Source organism: Mus caroli, unplaced genomic scaffold (genome assembly GCF_978045245.1).
Source record: "Mus caroli unplaced genomic scaffold, Mus_caroli_1 scaffold_13, whole genome shotgun sequence".
In the NCBI taxonomy this organism is placed as follows: domain Eukaryota; kingdom Metazoa; phylum Chordata; class Mammalia; order Rodentia; family Muridae; genus Mus; species Mus caroli.
Genome location: NW_028227268.1, coordinates 13325345 through 13350121, shown reverse-complemented (window position 1 = coordinate 13350121; position 24777 = coordinate 13325345). Strand labels below are relative to the sequence as shown.

At 42.1% G+C, this 24777-nt stretch overlaps 1 protein-coding gene across 1 annotated transcript in view; it reads left to right on the top strand.

Moving 5' to 3' along the window:
* Cep112 (centrosomal protein 112) overlaps positions 1-24777 on the top strand; it is a 442735-nt gene that overhangs the window by 365525 nt on the left and 52433 nt on the right. The window lies entirely within an intron of this gene.

The window sequence follows — 24777 nt, the reverse complement described above, 5'->3', positions numbered from 1 at the left end:
GCCTTGAGGTTGCAACTGTGGCCTGTCCTCATCCTCAAGGGTTTCCTGTGCCACTCGTGACAGTCAGCTTCCTGCTTCCCTACTCCCACAAGATTTATCTCTTAGATGCTTTTCAAACCCATAAGCTTTCTCTCATCCCAAGCTGACAAATGCGATTTCCTATCAATTTGCCTCCCTCCTCTCCTATCTAACTTCTAGGTTGTCTGAGGTATCTTCTTAGACATCTCTCTCCAGAAAGATTTCCTTAATCACCTAGCCTCTCAGCACTGGCCACAAGGCATGGGGGTGATAAAAGTCTGGTTATACCCAGCAGTTATGCTTGGTTATGTATGGCTTGGTTATGTATGGCTTGGTTATGTATGGTTTGGTTATGTATGGCTTGGTTATGTATGGCTTGGTTATGTATGGTTTGGTTATGTATGGCTTGGTTATGTATGGTTTGGTTATGTATGGCTTGGTTATGTATGGCTTGGTTATGTATGGTTTGGTTATGTATGGTTTGGTTATGTATGGTTTGGTTATGTATGGTTTGGTTATGTATGGTTTGGTTATGTATGGCTTGGTTATGTATGGTTTGGTTATGTATGGCTTGGTTATGTATGGTTTGGTTATGTATGGCTTGGTTATGTATGGCTTGGTTATGTATGGCTTGGTTATGTATGGTTTGGTTATGTATGGTTTGGTTATGTATGGTTTGGTTATGTATGGTTTGGTTATGTATGGTTTGGTTATGTATGGTTTGGTTATGTATGGTTTGGTTATGTATGGCTTGGTTATGTATGGTTTGGTTATGTATGGTTTGGTTATGTATGGCTTGGTTATGTATGGCTTGGTTATGTATGGCTTGGTTATGTATGGCTTGGTTATGTATGGCTTGGTTATGTATGGCTTGGTTATGTATGGTTTGGTTATGTATGGTTTGGTTATGTATGGTTTGGTTATGTATGGCTTGGTTATGTATGGCTTGGTTATGTATGGCTTGGTTATGTATGGCTTGGTTATGTATGGTTTGGTTATGTATGGTTTGGTTATGTATGGCTTGGTTATGTATGGCTTGGTTATGTATGGCTTGGTTATGTATGGTTTGGTTATGTATGGTTTGGTTATGTATGGTTTGGTTATGTATGGTTTGGTTATGTATGGTTTGTTGTAGAGAACTAAATTTTAGATCAGTAGAGAGACATCAGAAAAATATGACTAAAAAGAAGAGGTTTTTTTTTTTTTTTTTTTACTTTATATGTTTTTTACGGTGTAAGCCTGTCCCTTTAAATGATTGTCAGTAGACAGGACTATTCAATTAGCTCTCCTGCTTTTATTTCTTCCTGACCAAGAGGTCAGCATTTTACCTAGAGCTACCTACAGCTTCAATGCAGCACAAATCCTTTGGCTCCTAGCTTTCCATGGGATAGTATATAAGAAAAGTAAAACTACCAAACGGAGAGAGTCTAGAAATAAGAATTCAAGTAAAAGAAAAATGAAAATCAGTACTTTGTATTTATTATATAGCATCTTTAATATACCTGGTATAGTAGGAGATACTGAATTAAAATATATACTTTCAAATGTCTGTTTTTCAGTTAAAGCTTGCAGCCAAGAGAAAGAGCCAGGATCCAAAACTCAGGAGGAGAAACTGTTCATCAAAGGGAAAGAGAAAGTGTAAGGACAATGGTTAGAATATGGCATTTCTAGAAATAATAAATTTCAAAACCTGATTTTTGTTGTTTCCAGAGCCTTTCGGGATTCCCTCTCCTGAGTCTCAGTGGGCTGATTTCTGTGAGATCACGATAGATTAAAGGGAGTACATGCGTGCTGTGTGCAGCCCACCCAGCTGCCTGCCTGAGGCACAGGACATCCACTGAAAGGCTGCTTCAGGGGGCAAGGCCAGGTTTTAAATTCATAGCAAACACTTTTAAGTGTGATGTGGTTACAAATCCTAAAATATACACATTTTTTTTAGCTGAGTAAATTATATTCCCCAATGAAAGCCCAGTCATAAAGGTTAGCATTTTTCTAGGAATTAAAAAATGGAACATGTAAGTATAAATTCCGTGGCAGCTGGGGATGTCTCTAGGCTTGGGTAGTCTTCACTGTTGTTTAGAGCCTTCTACCTTTTTAGGTTCAACATGTAAAGTTTTATTTAAAGGTTATATCATATAATAGATAATTTTCTAGAAGTCAGATGCAATTCCATACCCAGTGCATTCCTAACAGGGTGTCAGAGTCCCATAGTTCCCTGGTACCACCTTTCCAGCGTTGTGCCCTCTTACTGGCTTTTTCCTTTATCATTGCCTTAGTCTATTGCTGTGAAGAGGCACCATGACCAAGGCAACTCTTACAAAAGAAACCATTTCACTGAGGGCTTGCTTACAGATTCAGAGGTATCCTCATGCCAAGGGGCATAACAGGCAGGACAGGTAGAGGCTGGAGAAGTATCTGAGAGCTACATCCTGATCTACAGGCTGAGGGGCTTGGTTAAAAAGAGAGAAAATTAGAACTAGAATGAACTTTTAAGACCTCAGAGCTCACCCCCAGTGACATGTTTCCAACAAAGCCACTCCTAAGGCCAGACCTCCAAATCCTTGTAATGCTTTCCAACAGCTCCACTCATGGGACCAGGCATCCAAATAGATGAGCCTACTGGGGCCATTCTTATACAAACCACCACAATAGTCTCAGCTCCTTCTTACATCAGTCATTGTCCTTGTCCTTTGATGTGGTCCCTCCCTAGACTGCTGCAAGGAGAGAAGTGCACTTCATATCCCAAACTCTGGACACATTTCAACAGAAAAGGTTTTAGAAATGCTAGGTGGGTCACATCATACAATTACTGTGATACAATATTCGAGGCATATAAGGTTAAATACTCTCTTCCAAGTTAATTTCTTCTCTGAAAAGCAAATGTTTACTTGACTCAGAGGCTGCATTGGCTGCATTTTCATCTCAGCCTTGGAAGACCAGGCCCATGCCGGCTCTGGTGCCTTCTCGCCATTCATTTGTTTCTTGTACTTTGCTTTTTTCCCTTTCCCAGTTTGATATTTGGCAAACACTATGCACTCAGTAAATTTTTGTTGAATGAAGAAATGGATTTGCATTTCATCTGCCAACCATGAGACCACATTCTCAGACGTGAGCAACTCCCTACATAGTTTCAGTGTCACCAGCAGCAGGGATGACTAGTAGCCCCACTGCTGTTGAAATGGTGACAGCAGGATGATGGCAGTTGTGAATCTCCACAACGCCTGGGCCATATGATCCTGCTGCCACCTGGAGCGTCTCTCCTCCTTCACCCCCATCCACTACCTTAAATTTCTCTTCACCTTTCCTCTCTGGGTCTCTAAATATATTGTTCCCTGTCTTTCTGTTAACAAACTCCTCCATTCCCATTGCTCACAAGCTAACAACTGCAGAAGAATCACAACTTTGATCTCCTGGCCCTCAAATCCTATCAGATACCAAAATGTATGTAACTATACATATACATATGTATATGTATATACACATATTTGTACATATATGTATGTATATACATATAAATACTATCAAGAAGTATACTGACATGTAAATACATATCAAGAAGAAGTGTGGCTGCTTATGTATTCATACCTATCTGTGTGTCTATGAAGGGAACTATGTTGGAGATCAAGGGTTAAAATTCTTGTAGCTGCCTAGTGAATGCAAACAACTGGGCTTGGAGAAAGTCTCCCTGTTGGGTACACTGTGAGCAGGGAGTGCTTGGTGTTTTAAAGATAATATAGAGGGCATGTGCAGGATTTAGTCAGAGGGCATATTCAGAGGTTTCTTTAGAAAGGTGACCAAAAACCTGTTTTACACAAAGAAGAGGTCATTTGGTTATGCTTCAGCTCTGTGAATATGGACTTATGGAAGTAAGAAAACAGTTTGTCAACATTAAAGAAATTAGATATTTGCAGTTGACTGCCTTCTGTCAGCTCCTGTACCTAGTGACCAGCATCTGACCTAACCCAGTGGTACTTACTGGCTGGCATCTCACCCACCCCAACCATGTTCTCCACTCCACTAACACTGGGCTCTCTCTCATAATGTAGCTAGAATATCATGCTTGGGGCTTTGTTAGGAATCCAGCAGCCCGTTTGCTCCTCCTCAACAACACTCCTTTTTAGCTTCATGACCCTTAACCATATTGCTCTCATATGGGGTGGCCGAGGATCTGAGACACATGGAGACCAAGCCAAACGTGAAAGACTACCTCAGACTCAAGCAGTTGCTTTGCTTCCAGACTTCTTGAAGGATGGAGATGTGGTAGCAGTTCCAGCCCATGTCCCCTGGCATGACACTGGATGACCAAAGGCACAGTTGTGCCTCAGCATTGCTCTGAAGTCATGATCTGCAACACCTCCAATCTGCTAATTCACCATTCTGATTGCACTGGAAATTTTCAAGATGGACAGCACGTGCAACACCATTAAGACCTTCTGTGAGGTTTCCCTGGATATCATCAGAGCAAATATTTGTGGCAAACCTAGAAGGTTTAGATACAGTTTGTGTTAAGGTTCTTATCACTGGCAGCCATGCCTGGAAAGATAGCTCCACCACTAAGATAGACTTTTCCTACAAACCAGCTGATCATGCTCACTGAAGCTCCATAAAGAAGTGTGTTAGATCCCCAGGCTAAAACAGGAGCAGCCACCTTGCCCACAGCATATGCCACCTCGTCTTCTCCCTAGTGGGTGTGGCAAACAGGAAGGAAGCTGCTGTGTGCTCATTCCACTTGTAAGGCCTTAGAAGCAGAGTGCACATCTTCTCAATCTTCTCAAATGTGTACAGTGCCTGGAGAAGATGCTGGCCAGGACTGGAGAACTTGGTCGAGAGCATAAAATGAATCAGGGTTTGCGAGCGCAGCACTTCCTTAACTTATTCGGGCATCACCATAAGCCACTGCTGAGCCTCAGACTTTAACAGGCTTTGAGGAGGGCATTGTACGAGGATTGTTACCTCATCCTAAATCATGGCTGGCCTGATGATACAACAGAAGCATACTCTAAAGAGGAACATGAGAAAAAAAACAAATAGAAAGCTATTTTTATGAAATATCTTAATTTGTTGTCACCTGAGTACATCTTTTCGGAGCCAGTCAGCACATTTTGGTATAGTTCCTAGAATAATTTCTAAATTGTTCTTTAGATAGTATAGGTGTTCTGAAAACAGCTCTATTTAGATTTTCCTATGATTTTGTTTCTAAAGTTAATATACTTTGTGTCCTTTGCAGACTTGAACTTGGAGTTGCCTAAAATGAAAGCAATTTCAGAAGCTATGCAATAACTCTTGTATCAGCATCCTCTAGTTGTCTGCATACCTGCACCCCTCAGCCTTCACTAGCTGCTGGAAAGGCAGGCTGCTTGAGTCTCTCATAGCATGTATTTCTGTAAAGCTACCTGAACAGTCAGATACTGGACTCAGAAAGAAGAAACACACATAGGAAGAGTAAAAATAATTGGTGCACAGAGATTATAGTGTGGTTTGTGTTGTTAGGACTTTGTGTTTCCCATTTATTTTGTGCCTCGTGTCTGCTCATTCAAAATAAAAAAGGAATTTTTAATAATCAGTGCTTTTCCTGCCTGCCCCAACCTTAGCCAGTTGAGCCTGACCCAGGTGACTTGGGGCATCCACTTAAACTTCATTATTATTATCGTACCACACTACGCACAGCCATGTACCCCAGCCAGCCCTTGCTCTTGAGCGTCTTTGGCAGTGCCCACCTACACAGAGGACAAACTCGCTCACATCTTCTCGTCAAGAGCAAAAATTAGAGCAGGGCCCAGACCGCCCCAGCCCAGCTTTCCTCCTAGTGCTATTCTGGTCACTATTTACATTTGCTGGGGAGAAAGCAGAAGGCTTTTTTTGTTGCTCAAAACCCTTTTGAAGCCCACAGCACAGCAGAAATTACATGTTTGTCTGAGCTTTGCCAGTCAGATGGAAGAGGGCGGTCCCAGCAATGGTGGTGCAGAGGTCCTGGTCCTGTTTGATGTTATTCCTGCAAACAATTTTAATATGCCATATTTCAAAATTAATTGGGACTATTCCTGCCTGAGATATAAGCCATACTGGGCAGCATTTCTCCAGGGTGGGTGTTTTCCACCTGACCCAGAAATACGTGCTTCCGTTTCTTCCAAGGCCTAGAAGAAATGGATGAAGGGTGCTTATTTTTACCATATCCTTCAACTTCTGTATGTCATGTCCATGAGTTATGAAAGAAAGAATTGTCATAATTGCCCTATGGAGGCAGAACCATTCATTTCTTTCCCTGTTTCCCTTATTTTCAGCATCTTCAATGTTTCTCTGTTGAGTTCTGTGGGCATCTGGTAGCTGTTAAATGAGCTCAGAGTGGTAGTGAGGCTCTTGCTCAATGCTCAGACCCTTAGATGTTGGTGAGAGGGTGTCATTGTCCCTGCTGAAGGAAGAAATGTGGAAGGATCCTGGGCGCACAGCATTGAACACACCCCAGTGCAAATTAAATTGAGCAGCAGGGTCTCTGGAGTGTGGGTTTCTCTCTTGTCTTGCTTCCACCTCATGCTTCGCTGGAATGTGTTCAGGGATTGCAGTCTTCACGGGGCAGAGCAAGGCGTAGATAACGGCAGTGGTGCCTAAACGGAGGGGAACCTGTGCTACACGGAGAGGCTGGGGATGGCCTCTCTGCCCTCTGGCACTTCATTGCCATTGTGCAACTTCATAACTGTAGCAGAGGCAGAAAGTGAGAATGGACATTTATGTTGAAAAATATTCTGACTATATAAATGTTCTGGCTCCAATTTTGATAAATACTGTTATGCATTTCCAGAAGGCTTGAGAGTCCTTACTTGCCCATTACTATACAGTTAGACATACCTAACAACCAGAGCTCGTGAGAAATAGAGTAGCAAGTGCAAAGTAATATACAGTCACCGATATAGCCAACCACTTCTTGGTGCCCTGTGGTGATCCAATAACTATACCTATTGAGCTCCTGTGTGTAACACTGTGGTTTTCTGTGATAATCCCCTGACAACTTGTGACGTCAATACTGTTGTTAGTCCTTTACTTACAAGCCAACAGGCTGATACCAGTAGAAGTTTAAGTGTCCAAAGTCATAAAAGTGACAGAGGTGTAGCAGCCATGAAAACTCAGCCAGGAAGACTAGAAAGTACACACACATAATCACTACAACTCACATTCCGTCGTCTCCACACTGGCTGAAACAGCCTTTATAATAGCAAAAGTGTTGTGTGGCAGCTGAATTTAATGCTAAAAGATTGGCAGGTCATTTTCTCCAACATCTCAGTGGCATGCACACAGAAACAGGTTCTTGGAACTAAATAGTCAGTGGCCATAGTCATTGCTGGTAAGAAAGCAGGGTGCCAGGTGCTCAGACGACTCTTCCCCCAAGCCACACTGTCTCATCCAGCGGTGGCTTTCCAAGCAGTCGGCTGCCATTACATCACAGATATCCATTTGAGGCTTTTTTTTTCTTTTGTCTTGTTTTGTGGTTTGACTCTAATTTTCAAATAGAAGCCTTCTATTTTCACTCTTTAGTGCAAGACTGTTTCTTTGAGGCTCAGTTCATGATGGGTAAGAACAGCCAGATAACATTGCTGGTTTAGAAAAGTATAGAGACACAGGGGAAGGTGAATCCAGGACAACCAGCACAGCTTCAGTTGCAAAGAAATCTACACCTCACACTGCCATGCGGCCCACCACAAGCCTTATCTCAAATGCTTGCATCCCTCAGAATCCTTAGTTGCTTTCCGTAGAAGCTTCTCTGGTCTTACACTCTGGGTTTGTAGTCAAGGGTCTTATGCTGCAGTCCCACATGCACTAGAAGAAGCTAGCACTAGTGTTATGCATGCTTTCTAAGGCAAGCGAAGCCACAGAAATGAACTTGGCCCCATTGCTTCTTTGCTGCAATGCCCAAATATAGATGCTACCAACTCTACCTCACCTCATTCCAGTGAGCATTTCAGATCGAGACGCATATGATTCTACAGAAGTAAATGTAATTAGTGGGAAAATCAAGGTCAAACAGATATGGGAAGATGCTATGAAGCCAAGAGTAGGCTTAATAGTAACACCTGTCATAAAGTCTGAAGTTGCCAAGAACAGCCATGCCCATCACCACTGAGGTTCATAGCAGCTGAAGACAAAGGAAGTAAGTTAGAAACTAAATCAAGGTCTTGGGAGACACAAATGTCTCTCCATGGCTCCCACTGCTCCACTAATTCTGCTCAGTGAAGTCTGCTCTTCTTTGCCTCTGGTGAAGACTCAGAAAGGACCCTTGGTTTCTCAAGTCACTCAGCCTACAGTCACTTTAAACTGCACAGTCTGAATCTGTTAGGTCATTCTCAGAAATCTGAGTGGTTCCTGGTTAATCTGAGGTGGACCATCCCTAAAGTGTTCCAGAGTGTCACTCTGCAGCTTGCTGCCAGGCTACTTCTGTCTAAGGCCAGCTCCAAGGCCTCCCAGCAGAGATTCAGGTACCTGGGCCACAGGAGTTTTCCTCTAGCAGCTTTTCTCAGAAAGCAGGGAAGGGTTTTGCTTGCTGGAAGCATACCCTGGATGTCCAGTGCTTCTCATACTCCAGGATGCCAGCAGGTCACCTGAGACCCTCCGTTACAATACAGTAGTTCTTAAAACACATTGAATAACAGGAACATCCTCCATGCTTGGGACCTTGAAACCCCTGTAGGTAGAGAAGAACTGTTACCATCTCAGAGATGCCAGGTTAGGAAAGACCCTTAGCAACCATGTGCAAGAGCTTGGGAAGCAAAGGAAGATGAGCGGAAGAACCTTTAGGGTACAACAGATTCTCAGCAACATCCCTACATGAAATTAGCATCAAGCTAGTCAAGGCTGTGATGGGTGATGCTTGATGGAAGGGATGTTGACTAGGACCAGTAAGACCTTAGTTCTGTCCCCGCACTAGGTGTGGGATGGGAATAGGGATTCCCTCAAGACTCTTTCTTATAACCCTCTTCATGAGGGCCCATGAGATGTACCCAGGCACAGACTTGTACTGAGGTCCAGGTGAGGATTGTGTCTCTGAATACAATTTTGAATATTTAAGTACTGTGATGTCTATCTTACAAATATTTATGACACTTTGCTCATGAATCACATTAGACACTTTAACTGCAGAAAATGTGGTAGTTCACAGTCTAGCAAGAACATGAAGTTCATATGTCACATCTCCCACTTACAGGGAGAGTGTTACTGCAAGAAGAATGAAGAGATCCAGCAGGCAAAGAGCAGTTGACAAAGAGAACTGCAGCAATCTGCCAAAATCTAGGAAGTCAGGGTGAAGACAAACATTGAGTAGTCCAAGGGAGGAATAAAATACATGTCACTGTCCCTGGCCCCCAAGGATCAGGGGTCATCATAAAAGAGAGGGTGGAAAGATTGTAAAAGCCAGGGGTCAAGGAAGACCAGAGCAAAACAATGTCTTCTGGACATGACAGGAGCAGTGCACTCAGGAGCTCGCAGCAGCGACCTTCCAGCATGGAGCAGGGAGGGCCTCCTGACCCATGCACCACCACTAGGTGAGAGCTACTAATTAATGGATGCTGGGGAGGGAAAGTCAGTTTTCATTCAGGGAATGAACCCTGGTAGGTCAACCTTATTTCAGTGGATGACACCACATCCATGACTATATGGGCAGCAAAAATTAAACTCAGTAGGTTATTCTTTTTAAGAGTTTAAAGAGGTGGGAATTTTTTCTGGCAGAAGTTAGAGAAGTAATGGAGGGTGAATATGAAAAACAAAACTGCATAAATTTTTTGAAGATTTCAAAATATTATATTAAGAAAATACAACTAGGAGGATAAGGTCAGTCGACACCAAACATCCAGTCTAATCCCAGGTCAAAGACAAGCAGGACCCAAAGTCTCTCAGTAATAAGTCACAGAATGGCAGTCTGGAATACTTTAGATATGTTATACCTTAGAATAAATTGCTTCTAGGAACCATTCACATTTCTCTTGAGAATGATCTAAACAGATTCAGACTTTGCAGTTTAAAGTGACTGTAGGCCGAGTGACCTGAAAAACCAAGGCTCCTTTCTGTGTCCTCACCAGGGGCCAGAGAAGAGAGGCCTCCACTGAACAGGATGAAAGGAGCAGGGGAGCCACAGAGAGGCTTTTATGGTTACTCTCTGAGTTCCCTGGGTTCATTATGCCAGCTTCTTATGCATAGGGGGAAAGACATGGAGAAAAAGACTTTGTACCAATAGCATTATGTCTGAATATAGCGATTGGGGTATTTTAATTCTCTTGATGGTTTTTGTTTTTTTCTAATTCATATGTATTTTGTAATCCAAAGTGAAACACAATTTTAAAATTGATATTAGTCTAGGAACAGGTTTTATCTGCCAGTAGTGTACCAAATGGCCTTAGCTATTCAGAAGTTGGATGGACAAACTGTGCTAATAGTATATTGATGAATAAACATAATTATAACAAATTACCTAGGAGCCAGAGATGGCTCACCGTATGTGAAGGTACTTGCCACAAAGCCTGATGATCTAACTTTAATCCTTAGAATCTACATGGCAGATGGAGAACCAAGTACAACAAGTTTTCCTTGGACCCCTGTACTGTACCATGTCATATTCACACCCAATAAATAAATAAATAAATAAATAAATAAATAAATAAATAAATAAATAAATAAATATGTTTGGTTTGGAACCATTTATTTAAACAAACAAAAAAAACTCACTAGATTTATAACTTTTGTAACAGAGATAGTTTAGTAGTATAGAAAGGCCTTTCAAACGTTAAGGCTTAACAAATTTTGAACTACATACTTAAAACTTGGGCAACACTACTAAGAACCTGTTGTATTTTGCTTAAAAATATGTTTTGAGCGAAGTACAGTGGACCATTAGAATCCCACCTGAGGCAGGAGGATCATGATTGAAATCAGCCTAAGCAAAGGCTCATTTCAAGAAAACAAAAGGGAAAGACTTTTCTAAGAAACCAAGCACCTTCCTACAGTAAAGTGCCACCTACACTAGTTCTTGTGTTGTCTAGGGAATCTTAATTTCCATAACACATTACCAACTATGATTAAAGTTACTTCAAAAAATGTTAAAACATTAACTTTCTCTTTGTACAAGACATGTTTATTATGCAATATCAGTGCTAAAGGAGAGAAAGGCTAGCATGGCCAACCCAGTAATTTTTTTTAAAAATCTAGTTAGAAACTTCTGAAAGTTTCATCTAAAGCAAGCAATGCAAATCACATTAGAAGCCTCATAATTTCATCATGAGGGCAATTCTTACTATGTGGTTAGGATCATACGCATTCAGGATCATTATTGTACATTCAGATTAAAACTCATAAATACACACATTTGTTCTTTTCTCACTCAGTAAATTTCATTTCCCAGAGTGGCTCTTGAAGAAGTTACCTTAAAAGCTGTTCATTGCCAAGAATGTCACAATTCTCATGCAAATAACAGTGGGCAGATCAACAGATGGTATGCTGTCCACTTCTCATTACCTAGGATCACAAAGGAAAAGGGTCTCAGTTGAGGAATTATCTAGATCAGTTTGGTCTGTGAGTATATCAATGGGGAATTGTCTTAATTATTAATTGGCTAAGCCCACTTTGGGTAGCATCATTCCCTATGCTGGGCCATAAACATAATGGAAGTGAGGAGAGCTAGCTGAACAAGCAAGCTAGAATACCTATATGCATTTATTTCTCTCTGCTCTTAACTATTGATATGATGTTACTAGCTGTAGAACAAACCCTTTCCTCCCCTATGTTGTTCCTTTTCAGACTAGCACAGCAACAGCAATAAAATTAGACCATATACTGATCAGGCAGGGCTATGGAAGGACTAGAGCAGACTTGATAGGAAAGATTGCTCTATGAGGGAGATGTTGAAGGTTAGATGGAAAAGATATGTGAAGAAAAAAACAAAGTATAAAATGGCTAACTCATGCTACAGATTATAAAACCAAATGTTCAAGCTGTCCTTACTGACTAAAAGGTCTCCTGGGCCTGTGCTCAGCCTTCCTTTTCGGGACTAATCAAGCAGTCCCTGCTCTGTGGACTGTGCCATCCTTGCTCAGCACACCCCATTTTCTCTTTGTTGATCTCTACAATGTTGTTTCCTTGGAAACAGTTCCTCCTCCTCCTCCCTACCTATTGCCTGTCAAAATTATAGCCGTTCCTCAGAGCTCTTCCTGAACTTGATAGGCATCATACCCAAACCTCATGCCTTTTTACTGTATACTGGACTTGAGCACCTATCTTCAACAGCTGTCAAGATTTGACCACATTGAAACTGAGGCAGAAAGATTGCTGTGGGTCCAAGGCCAGCCTGGCCTAGCTACTTAGAGAGTTCTAGGACAGCTTGGTCAACAGAATAAGGCCCTGAGTCAAAGCCCATACTTCCTTTCTTTTTTCCTCTCATTTTATGCTAACCTATACTGAAGGAAGCTACAGACGTATTGTTTTGCCCTGTGTATTCCCAGAATTCATCTGAGAAAGCATGGTTCAGACAGTCCTCGATATCATTGTCACACCTGGGAAAACTGAGCTGTCCTTTAGCCTTATTTACTACCTGTTTCATAGTTAAGCATCCCTATTGACTTGAAATTGTCACTTTATGAGCGATTTATCTGAATCGCAAACATTGCATTTGATCTTCACCTTTTATGCCTTTTTAATCTAAAGCATGCCTGCCTTTGCTTTTGTGCCATGACATTGACTTCTTGCAGAAAGCAGGTCAGTTGTCCTGCAGCATGTGCCACATTCTGGATTTATCTGCTTCCTTCCTTGTGGTGTCTTTGAACTTCTTTCTCTGTTCTTCTCATTCCTTTTGTTCTCAATTGGCTGCTTAAGACACTTAGTGTGCCCTTCTGCCTTTTGTCTTCATCACATAGCTCGTATGATAATGTCAGCTGTCTAAAAGATGCGACCAAGGCTCACCCCACTTTGTGCCTCCCATATAATGTTGAGCACATTCTATATATACTCAAAAACCTTAACTGTAATATGAACTTAGTGTATTCTTAGTATATTCTTAGGATATATTTCACTTATTGGTAATCTGAAGAAATTTACATTAGCGATTTAGTTGCCAGGGATCTCGCCTCCACAATGTTGGTCACTGTTCCTTGGTTTATACTGAAAAAATTCCATCCACCCTGACTTAAAGTGGTACATTCTCATAGCTGAGCATTCTTGAATTCGGGGCATCATAAAACACTTAAAAAGAAATTTCCAGGTCCCCCGCATTCTTCCTCGGTCCATACAGAAGTGATTTTAGAAACCAGCTGGGTGGTGCTTCCAGCCTGAAAACTAGGCCACTAATCATCTTTCTGATCAGAAGAGCTGAATTCTGCTTACTAGTTCAGAAACCAAACGGCTGACTATAAAGACACTGTCACGTGTTTGCTTTGTTGTTGATAACTAGCTGCAATCTGAGCTTTAATAACCAGAGAGGAGTGGGAGAAACTTCAAGAGGTTGCATGGTAAACGTTTTTGACAATGTGTCAGCTGAACATTAAACAGGATCTTTGTAAATCCTCTCATTCTAAGTGGTTTAAATGGAAAGTTTTAAACTTCTTCCTTCATAAGTATGGGCTCCAGATATCCCAGAATCCTAAGGTTAAAAAAAGAACATCCCTTTACTGACATGGATGGTTTGCATCTCTCATGTAAATGTGGGGGATGGGAAGCAAGCACACCTGCGGCTCTGCCTCCATCTAAGAATGTGTCATTGCTATCCTGAAACCACTTCCTTTATAACATGAAGTGGCCATGTGTGCAAAATCCACAGAAATACTACGGAATGAGTACAGAAGCAATACCATTCAGACAGTGCTGCTCTCCAGACTGTCTGAGTGAGTATACTGCTGGTCCTTGGGAGGACAAAATGACCTCTAGGAGAACCACGTCCTATGAAAGTTTTTGGTTGTCACGTTAGCCAAAGGAAGCGAAGACACATGGGAGAAAAAAGCCTTCCATTGTTGTCTGTGTTCCCTCTCAAAACACTACACACACACACACACACACACACACACACACACACACACACACACTTTCATGTCACCCAGATGGGAGAGGCACAGCTGGGTCAGATCTTTTGATTTCCCCCATCCATTTCCATTCTCCTAGAGATGCACTTCCAGCTTTTCTATGGAGGAACACCTGTCTTCCGTTCTCATTTCCTAACCTGGAGATGGAACTGGATTTGTGATTCATTCTGGTGCAAGCCTGTGACTCAGCCTGCCAGTCAGACTATCCTGTTCTTCTGTCCTTCGGGATGAGAGGAGAGAGGAGGGCCCTACTGATCTTTAGTATTTATTCCCACTGGGAGGGGAGAGTGTGTGTGTGTTTGGTGTTTCAAGAGAAAACCATAAAAAGACAACAATAGAAGGGTTTTCCTCCTATAGCTATCATGCCAACTAAAAGCTTACACTGCCTGAAAGTAGAAAGAGCTATTGTCTCCTAGCTCAGGGGCCAGGAGACTTAGAGCTGGGCAACCCCAGCTCCCTCTGAATGCCTCAGAATGAGTGCTTCCATACTTCCTTAGATTTCCTATTGCCCAGAGGTTGTCAGTGCTCTTGGCTCACAGAGTCACTTCAGGCTCTGGCCAACCTCTTCCCTACATAGCTTGGTTGAAGTGAAAAGAGGCCCATGCTAAACCCAAGCATGGTTGCACAGAACTGGGGTCCCCGAACTCAGAGACTGAGATGAAAGACCATTAATTTGATCTCAGTCTGGATTACCTAGCAAGGTTGTTGCTTTGTTTTAGCTTTTTCCTTTATGCCCTACTCTAGTATAACCTCAGCTAATTATGCCTGTAAGGACCCACATGCACATAAAGCCACCATCACACATTCTGCAATAGAGATCTTTTCTTGGAAGGATATCATTCAACCAAACCATCAGGAGAGTTGGGAGTGAAGCTAAAATTTATGAACTTGTCCTTGAACTTGTTAAGTTTCAGGTGATGCTGAGGTGACTGACCATGTACCCACAGGGGAGAGTTTTAGGTGTTGTGTTAGAGGACATGTGAGGCACTATGTGCGGAGATGGATGTTGGGAATCAGCAACAGGGAAGCCTAGTTAACATTGCCCATCATACAGGGAAACCCAAATGGTGTGATGTGGATTCCAACTGAAACTTATGAAAATCAATTCATTACTCAAAGGAGATGCTATAAAGAGAAAAGAGTAGATGGAGAAGATCCTTTGGGAGAACTATGGTAGTTAAAAGGATAGAAAAGTGGGGAAAGCAACAGGAGCTTGGGGAAGATCATCCCAGTTCTGTAGTGTGAAAGAAAAGGATATCTATCTGGAAGGAAGGAAGGGGACCCAGCTATGGCCAGGCCAGGAGAGAGACCCTAGACAAAAAAGATGTGTCATAGAAGATCATAGCTCACTTGCAGAGAACAAGCTTCAATTATCACTGGAAACAGACTCAGGTTACAGGGGAGGAAGTTAGCTGGTGGTAGGAGTATATGAGGAGTGAAATGAAAGGTATCCAAAACAAAACAAAGATACGTGACCATCAGAGAATAAGAGTATCAAGGTTGAAGTCATCATTGTAGTGTCTCATAGCCCATCTATACAGTATATGAAAGAACAGGGCAGCAGGGAAGACAGCCTGTCAATGAGCACATGAAGGAACTCAGCCATGGCTGATCCTTTGACTTTGAAAAGGAAGAACTGACACCTGTTATCTTAAAACCAGAAGAGATCACACTGTTGACACTTGAAGGAGCAGGCTGGATGACAGGAACACAATTGTTTTTATTACTTTTAAAAACACCTTTCCCCCTCCTTCCCTTCCTCCCCTCCCCTCCCTCTCTCCCTTCCTCTCTCTCTCTCCTTCTCTTTCTCCTTCCCTTTTCCTCCCCCTCTCTCTCTGGCACATGCTATAGCCTTTGTCAGTTCTTGCATTGAGCCTTGCTTGAAGCAGGATCACCTGTTCACTACCACATATATAGGCTAACTGGCCTGTGAGCTTCCAGGGATTCTCCTGTCTTAACCTCCCATCTCCCCACAGGAGCATTGGAATTATAAAAATGCCACCACACCTGGCTGTATGGGTTTGAAGGACTCAAAATAAAATTCTAATCCTTGCACAATAAATAATCCCTCTACTCACTAAGTCATTTCCCTGAGCCCTACCCAACTATTTTAAATAAAAAGACACTTGGTCTTTATGTAGCTGGTTGGAATTACCAGCACAAACTACTACTATAGTGTAAACAGTAATTTACCAAGCATCTCAGAGATCGCTTTAAAGATTGGGGAGGAAGTTGTTCCCCTTATGAAGCAGTCCACAACACAGGGACACAGATGAAATCACAAGAGACAGAGCACAGGATGTTAAGGTGCAAGACTGTAATGAGGAGCCTGAGTTTTCTTGAATCTGATTTGAAATGTTTCATAGAAAATTTCTTGAATATAGGGATTTTAGATCAAATGTGTGAATGGTTAACATTGTAAAAAAAAATTAAATTTAAGTGAATAGCTGATGGATCCACTCCCTTTCCTGGGCTTGCGCAAAAGAGTAGTGGTCTACAAGGAGCTAACTTTTTTTAATGATTGGTACTCTGTTCTGCAAAGAGTAAACTCAAGTGTGTGTGTGTGTGGTTAGTGCAGTAGCCAGAGGAGGAAATTCCCTTATGCTCTTGAAATTCCCAAGCTGTGGTTCTTAAACTTGATCCTGGATTTTACCCCCCAAGATAAGAACTTATTCACCAGTGAGACTGCCTGAGAAGGCATCGAGGCGGATGTGCTTTGAATTTCCTGCGTAGAAATAGACTTGAGGACTGTCTGTCGATGGTCTGCTGTGTGACAGGAGCATTAATGAGGTGTGTTGGGGGATTCCAGCTTCCTTAGATCATCAAAGTCTTGGAATAACATGATTTCTTTTCCTGGAACTTCTCTGAAAACCAGGAAACACTTAGGTTTTTTTAAGTGCATTTTTAGAGGAAATCCTATAGGGATTTTAAAGGACTGAAAATAGATGTGAGAAAGAAAGAGGAAAATGGAATTTGTCTTATTCTTTCAAGAAAACACTGTCCTTGTTTTTCACATTGTCCATAATACTCTGTTTTACTGTTGAATCAGAGGCCTAGCAGGCTCACACTGAAATGCTGTTTCTTATACATGTGGCTTACTGCAACAATAAAGTTTTTGCCTGAAAGGAAATTTGATGTACGTGCAAAGTAACATATGTGTTGGATTATAATCCCCAAAGATTCCTGTTTCCTAACACAAATATCACAAGGCAGACTGATTATAAAAGGTTTTTATAAATGGCTTCTTGGAATGCAAGAGTATGGGACTGAAAACCTGAATGTCACCATGATAGGAAAAATAATAATGAGAGTTGGGGATGCTTCAGTGGTCCCCACAGGAGCTGGAGCTTACTGTAGATCTGCAGTTGAGTGCTGCTCCATCCCTCATTACTGCATGGCTCATTTCTTCATCTCGGCAGCTATCAATGAAGCAACACTACAGGAGAAATCTTGAGTGACATTTCAGCTAGCAAAGACTTGTTACTTTTGTTCCTAGACTTGGCCTTAAAAATAGTAAGGAGATGCAGTGACCTCTCTCAATAGCTAGTGAAACCAGCCCATAAAAATGCTACATTCTTGGTACATTTACACAATGGAGTACTACTCAGCTATTAAAAACAATGAATTTATGAAATTCTTGGGCAAATGGATGTATCTGGAGGATATCATCCTGAGTGAGGTAATCCAATCACAAAAGAAGTCATTAGATATGCACTCACTGATAAGTGGATATTAGCCCAGAAACTTAGAATACCCAAGATACAATTTGCAAAACACAAGAAAATCAAGAAGAAGGAAGTCCAATGTGTGGATACTTCATTCCTCCTTAGAATAGAGAACAAAATACCCATGGAAGGAGTTACAGAGACAAAGTTTGGAGCTAAGACAAAATAATGGACCATCCAGAGACTACCCCACCCAGGGATCCATCCCATAATCAGCCACCAAACGCAGACACTATTGCACATGCCAGCAAGACTTTGCTGAAAGGACCCTGATATAGCTGTCTCGTATGAGACTATGCCAGTGCCTGGCAAATACAGAAGTGGATGCTCTCAGTCATCTATTGGATGGAACACAGGGCCCCTAATAGAGGAACTAGAGAAAATATCCAAGGAGCTGAAGGGGTCTGAAACCGATAGGTGGAACAACTATATGAACTAACCAGTATCCCCAGAGCTTTTGTCTCTAGCTGCATATGTAGCAGAAGATGGCCTAGTTGGCCATCATTGGGAAGAGAGGCCCTTTGGTCTTACAAACTTTATATGTCCCAGTACAGGGGAACACCAGGGCCAAGAAGTGGGAGTGGGTGGGTAGGGGAGCAGGGCAGGGGGGTGTATAGAGGACTTTCAGGATAGCATTTGAAATGTAAATGAAGAAAATATCTAATAAAAAATTGAAAAAAAATCCCACATTCTGCCATCATGTCGTCTTTAGTAGCCCTAGCTGTGCGTCTCTCAACATGAGTGACAGGACTTGGCCTTCTTACTTTGTTTGTTCCAGTTTAAGGTATTATTTAATAAAATAAAAGTAAAGAAGGAAATCAAGTGCAATCTTATGACCCACTTGTGTTTTATCTTAGCCTGAAGTTAGCAGTACTAGAAAGAAAGATATTTTATCGTTTCTGTGTCAATTTGCGTGTCAAAGAAAGCCTGCTCAAAGGAAACCGTATCAGCACCATTTAGAGCTGAATGTGAGCGGCGTTGCATAAACAAACATAGACATCATTAAATGGGCAATTAAGTTGAAGGGAGAGTCACCCTTATTCCACCTTTGTAACCAGGGTTTCTACACTAGCCAAAGACTGTCATTTCTGCCTAAGATCAAAACTAAAGGAGGATGTTATAATAGTTTACAGACTTTAATGATAAACTTTAAAAATATCTTACATGTTTCAAATGGAAAATACACTACCACTAAAAATGAAACCCTAAACTTCACTGTATACAAGTTTACCTAAATAAGAACACAAGCAGACCTGCAGTCTCTAGTTGTCTTCTGGTGAGTGGGCAAGCATGGTCTTAAGTTTACAGAGGGTGTGCCTCAGGTGTGGAGACCCTCACAGGGCTTCCTTCCAGAGCAGTGGGATTAGCAGAGGCTGGCCCACACTGCTAATGACTCGGTCTGCATTTCCAAGTAACTCCCAGTTTCACTTGAGGCTTTTACGTAAGGACAAGAAGTGGAGATTCAAACAGTATTGTCATATTGTTCTGATGACAGCCTGGAATACATTCTGAGACATCCAGGAAGGGACACTGGAGGCACAACTCTCAGGTGTCATAGGCAAGGTCAGGACTCTCTAGAAAATCTGTGGACACAGTAAACTGGCATCAGAAAGCTCTATTAAATGCCATGTTCCTGGAGACGTCTTTGTAATCATTATTTTGTGGGAGTTCTCTCTTCCTATGAGCATTTTCTTTATTGGATGATTTTTAACTGTTCTGTGATTGAAATTAACTATTGTTCCATTTATTTATGATTAAAAGGCATGGCTCTGTGCTCACTTCCTCCTTGCTTAGTTCACAGCTATATGAGGAACTTTGGATTTTAAATACAATGACAGATGTCCTTACTACATGGTTTATAAGTTAGCCCTCACTCTAAGTTACAGTCACTAACTTCCTGAAAATAGCATTGACTATTATAATCTCCCCTCTGGCCTCTGGACCACCAACCCAATGAAAGGCCTGGAGCTGTCAGTCCTTTTCCTTACCCTGAAGAGCCCTACTAATACATAAGACCCTTCACACTGGGCCTGCTCTGATTGTTTCCATGTTTTAAACAAACAAAGCTATTTTTCTCCTAGGCCCCTCACTTGGAGAGCGTGGTCCCCTCATTGGGCCTATAGAGAGAATTATGTCATTTACATTTTTCTTCTACTTGTCCTCCTTTGTTCCCCACCACACAATACCAGAACAGTCCTGCTCTCTGCCAAACAGGCCTGCATAGTATTTAAAGCAGATATAGTTAAAGAATTGTCTCTTTAGTGATGATCACAGTTGACAAAGCAGAGCTGTCACAGAAGGAGGAATCCTGCAGGATACAACTTCAGGTTTCACATTGAGGATTGGTTTCCTATTTTTACCTAAAGGGACATTATGTTCTTCAATTTCTTAGACTTTTTTTTTTTCAGAAAAAAGCTAAAAGTGTGTATGTGTGTGTGTGTGTGTGTGTGTGTGTGTGTGTGTGTAAGTGTGTATGCAAATATGTGTGACTATGTGTGTGCAAGTGTATGTGAATATATGTATTGTGCATGTGTGTACATATGTGTATGGTATTACAAATTGTGCTTTCTCAAAGAAAAAAACCCACAACTTAAAAGAAATCCCACTGGTTGTACATTCTGAGGAGCTGTGGTCCTTTGTCAAAATCAGAGGTTCAAATTCAAATAACATAATAATTGTTTTAGAATATCAAACTGGGAACAATTGCCAACAGAAACCATCTTTTTCCTTTCGTGTACTACACTTTAATTGAGAAAGAATATTTTTGGCTACTTTTCAATTTTACAATGATTTTTTAAAATAGATAATAAAAATCATTTCTAGACATGACTTTCTCTGGTTAACCTCTAAAAAGATTTTTGTGCTTTACATTTTTAACTATGAGCAAGTTTTAAGTACTACTGGTTTTGAAAGGCAAGTGTAATTTGAATTCTATCTTGATGATAATGATAAAACGCGGTAGGCTGTACAGTCCCACTGTGAGGGATGTGAGGACAGTTCCATTTGACTTCCCACACATTGGCTCCACAGCCCTCTCCCACCCCTCCTCATCCTCCGCTGCTCTCTGGCTCTTTTTCCCTCCTCTGCCTGCTCTGCTTTGTAGCCATCACAAAGGCCAGGTCTCAGGACCCTCTTCAGTTTGCTCATTTTCCCAGACAAGGGTCTAAGCAGCTCTCGATCCTGTTCAGACCTAACTGTACAGGTTACCTTTCAGCTCAGGGGGCTGTAACTAGAGCTACTAAGCTACAGTGCAATGAACATCACACGTTGCTTACTCTCTATTACAGAAGCTGGGACTTCCACCATCAAGATCTCAGCAGAGGGGAGGTCTGTGAGACTGCAGTTCCTCTCCCAGAGGTGGCTCTCTTTGACTAGCCTCTTTTCTTAGCATGCTGATTCCAAACAGCATGGCACACAAACACCCAGGGCTATAGCCACAGCCATTGTCCAAGGACCCTTGCATAACATCTGAGAAGCTCAAACTGGTACCATTGCCTTGGGTGTTAGGATTTCACTATATGAACTTGTTGGATGTAAATATTAATATCACAGCAATAGGTCCTCCTTGAAGTCCCAGTAGCTCTTTAAAATCTGCATGTTAAAACCATAGTGCCTCAACATTTCCGACTTGCTATTCCCCAAATCCTCAACTCTCCTTGTCAAAGCCCTGAGAGAGCTAAGTCCCTCCTCTCTTCAAGCCCCCACTCATGGGTCTACCACCTGAGTCTGCTTCTCCATAGCTACTGCTCCACTCAAGGCCTCTTTGTCTTTGAATTCCCATCCTGAAGCAGCCTTCCTTCTTAACTCCTTACCTTCATTGGGACAGTTAGTTCCTGAGAATTTACGAGAAAAACACAAGTAGTTATGAAATGCTACCACAGAGGAGAGCAGCACGTTAGCTTCAGGCTTTGGCATTTGGAGGTAACAAGTGAGACCAGGAGAATGGTGAGAAGAGAAGGCTGGAGGAGACTGACAGGAGGAGACTGTGCAAAGTGTGGGGCCTGCTAGTGAAGGGGAGACAGAACCAGGAGGAAGTTCCTTAACAACAGGGGAAATGCACAAGTTTATATTTCTCTCTGTATAAAACAAAAACTAGAAAATAACCCACTTTGTTATGGCAGAAACCATACAGCATATTATTATAATCACCATTATGTGTGCACAGAGATGGCTATGCATATTAAAAAATATAATATAAATATGGATAGATTCTGTATTTCCAAACACAAGCCTACCACTGGTTAAATGTGCCATATTAAGGACCACCAGACGCCCTGATGGCTGAAAGAGACTTCCTTCGAGAGTAGAACCCCACCACTTATTACTCAGTTCCCTTCACAGTTGCAGTTTGGGAGTCACCTGTGCCAGGCATTGATCTGGCCAGGCACTAAGCCTGCGGAAGTGACAGAGAGCCCACAGCTGCAATCATTTGCAGCCTCACACAGGCAGGTATGTTAGTTCTCTTCAACAGTGGGTTGGGGAAAGCACAGAGGAGTCCAGTGAGCTCTGCCCTGAGTTTCAGAACAGGGTAGGGTGGGACAAAGAAAAGAAAGAGCAGGCACAGAGAAAGAGGCAGCAGGGTGCAGCTCAGACATTGAACTTGAAGTTAGAGAAACATTAGTGCCAGCCCAGTGCCTCACTAGTGGCCATGGGAGTTTGAGCACACAGAGCCCCCATGATCTCCTAAGGCAGAATATGACTTGCTACAAAGAATCATTACTAGAGTTGTAAATACAACCTGCCCTGTCTTAGCTGGTTACTGATGCTAACAATGGCCCCAGCACAGCACACAAGCCCCCAGATACTCCCTCCATGCAGCTAGTCTAAGACCCTTCTCTGCTGTACTAAGGAAGTCAAGCTGCATCTCAGCGGTGGTGAGAGCGGCCTCATATGTCATCAGGAAGACATCATCATCGAATTCGAGTTTCACAAGATCTCTGGCAGTAGTGGAATGAATGACTTAGCAGCAAGGAGCTGGACAGTAAAGTGTCCCAGCCTTGGTTGTTATTCTCCACAAGCATGCCATTTTATAACACCCTGTTTCCTGAGATCCATCACAAGTAAGAAGGCTACAGAACTGACAAGAATGGGAACAATCTCATCTACATTTTTGGAAACAGGCCACAATCGTGTAAGAAGAGATAAGAACTTGAGATTTCCAAGCTCATTCCCAGACCTAATCAGATTGTAAATTCATAATGTTTACTATCAAAGAGACCCTAAAGCCATATAAGCTCATTTTAAAATCATCTTATCTTTTAAACTGAGAGTTTTTAGTCTGAGGTCTACCCATGAATGTGCTTCAAACAATCTACAATCAGAAACATCACCATAAACCTGCTTTTTCCCTTTTGGAGAGTGACCATGTATATCTTTCAGTAGACGCTCAAAGAGGTTTAAGATCCAACCCCCAAAATAAAAGCTTTACTTTAGTTTAGTTTGTTCTCTATTGTTGCTGGATTTTGTTGAAGTTGTTCTTTTTTTTATTAGGTATTTTCTTCATTTACATTTCCAATGCTATCCCAAAAGTCCCCCCATACCCTCCCCCCACCCTCTCCCTACTCCCTGCCACTTCTTGACCCTTGCATTCCCCTGTACTGAGGCATATAAAGTTTGCAAGACCAATGGGCCTCTCTTTCCAATGATGGCCGACTAGGCCATCTTAGGAGCTAGAGAAGTTGTTCCTTTTAAAGACAGGGTATCACACTATATCCCAAGACAACCTTGAACTTAGGATCCTCTTGCCCCAGCTTCCTGGGTGCTACAATTACAGGTAGGTGCCACTGCTGCCTCATACACTGAATCTTTAATGAGCCCTAAATTAGACATTCCGCCTGAGCCTGTGGGATGTGATAGGCATTTAGACATCTAGTCCAGGCTGAGCTCCAGGACTTCTCCTCAACACTGCCCTCTCTAAGAACTAACAGCACAGACTCCTCAGGGGGGCCTTGTTTTTCTTTCATGCTCAGGATCTAACCTTCAGGACCATGACTCTACCTTCAGAATCGACCTGGGATCCAGCATCTCATTCATCAACTGCTTCTACCCTGTTCCAGTTCCCCATCACTCTTTCCCGGAAGACCAACTGGTCCTGCCTTCCCTTGTCTAGTCTTGACCAAAGCTGTGCCTACTCAGAGTCCTCCGGCAGCTTCCTCTCTCAGTGGAACCTAAACTACCCCACTGACCTGGGACACTCCACATAGCCTCAGACATCATTGTTCTGTCTCTTCTCCATCTCCACAGTGACCTCTGTGGCTTGCCCAGAGCTTTCACACTTGCAATGGCCTCTGCCTGTAAGGAAGGCTTTCCTGAAGATCCATGTGGCTACATTCTCCCTGCTTGTGAATATTTGCTCAGATAGCCCTTCTTGTACCATCTGTCTTAACATTGTAACTCTTCCCCAGAATAGCCCCTGCTCTGCTGTAGTTTTCCTCTGCACTGACCAAGGATGCAAATTACATTAATTCTTTGCTCACTCCCCCACCATTGTAATGTAGGTCTGGGGAATGGAGAGGGGGTCTTTGTTTCTCTTCTCTTGGCATATGTGGTCCCTATCTCAGCATCATGCTGTAATACTGACTGGATGAACCTCATCTTAGATTATTTACCATCCTTGCTGTTGCCATGCCATGCCTTATATTCATTATAACTTTTTGTGCATTGGTTTCATAACAATACAAGATTCCCTCATGTGCTCTATGTCTTTTCGAGTTTATTTTTTACTTACAGTGAAGATTGACAAGATACCAACTGTAGACATGTATGGCTTCTAGCCTGCCCATATTAACCAGGATCTGCTTCTGACAGCTACTTGGAAACTGAAAGGTCATCCCTCTCCACAACTTACAAGTTCTTCAAATTCCACACCATCCTCTCAGAGGTTCTGTGGAGATTCATTTCAGTTTGCTATAAATTAATAATCATAATCTTTAAATGTCATGTTGACTAGATGTCACAATATCTACAGATTTCAATGCTTTTCATTATACTGG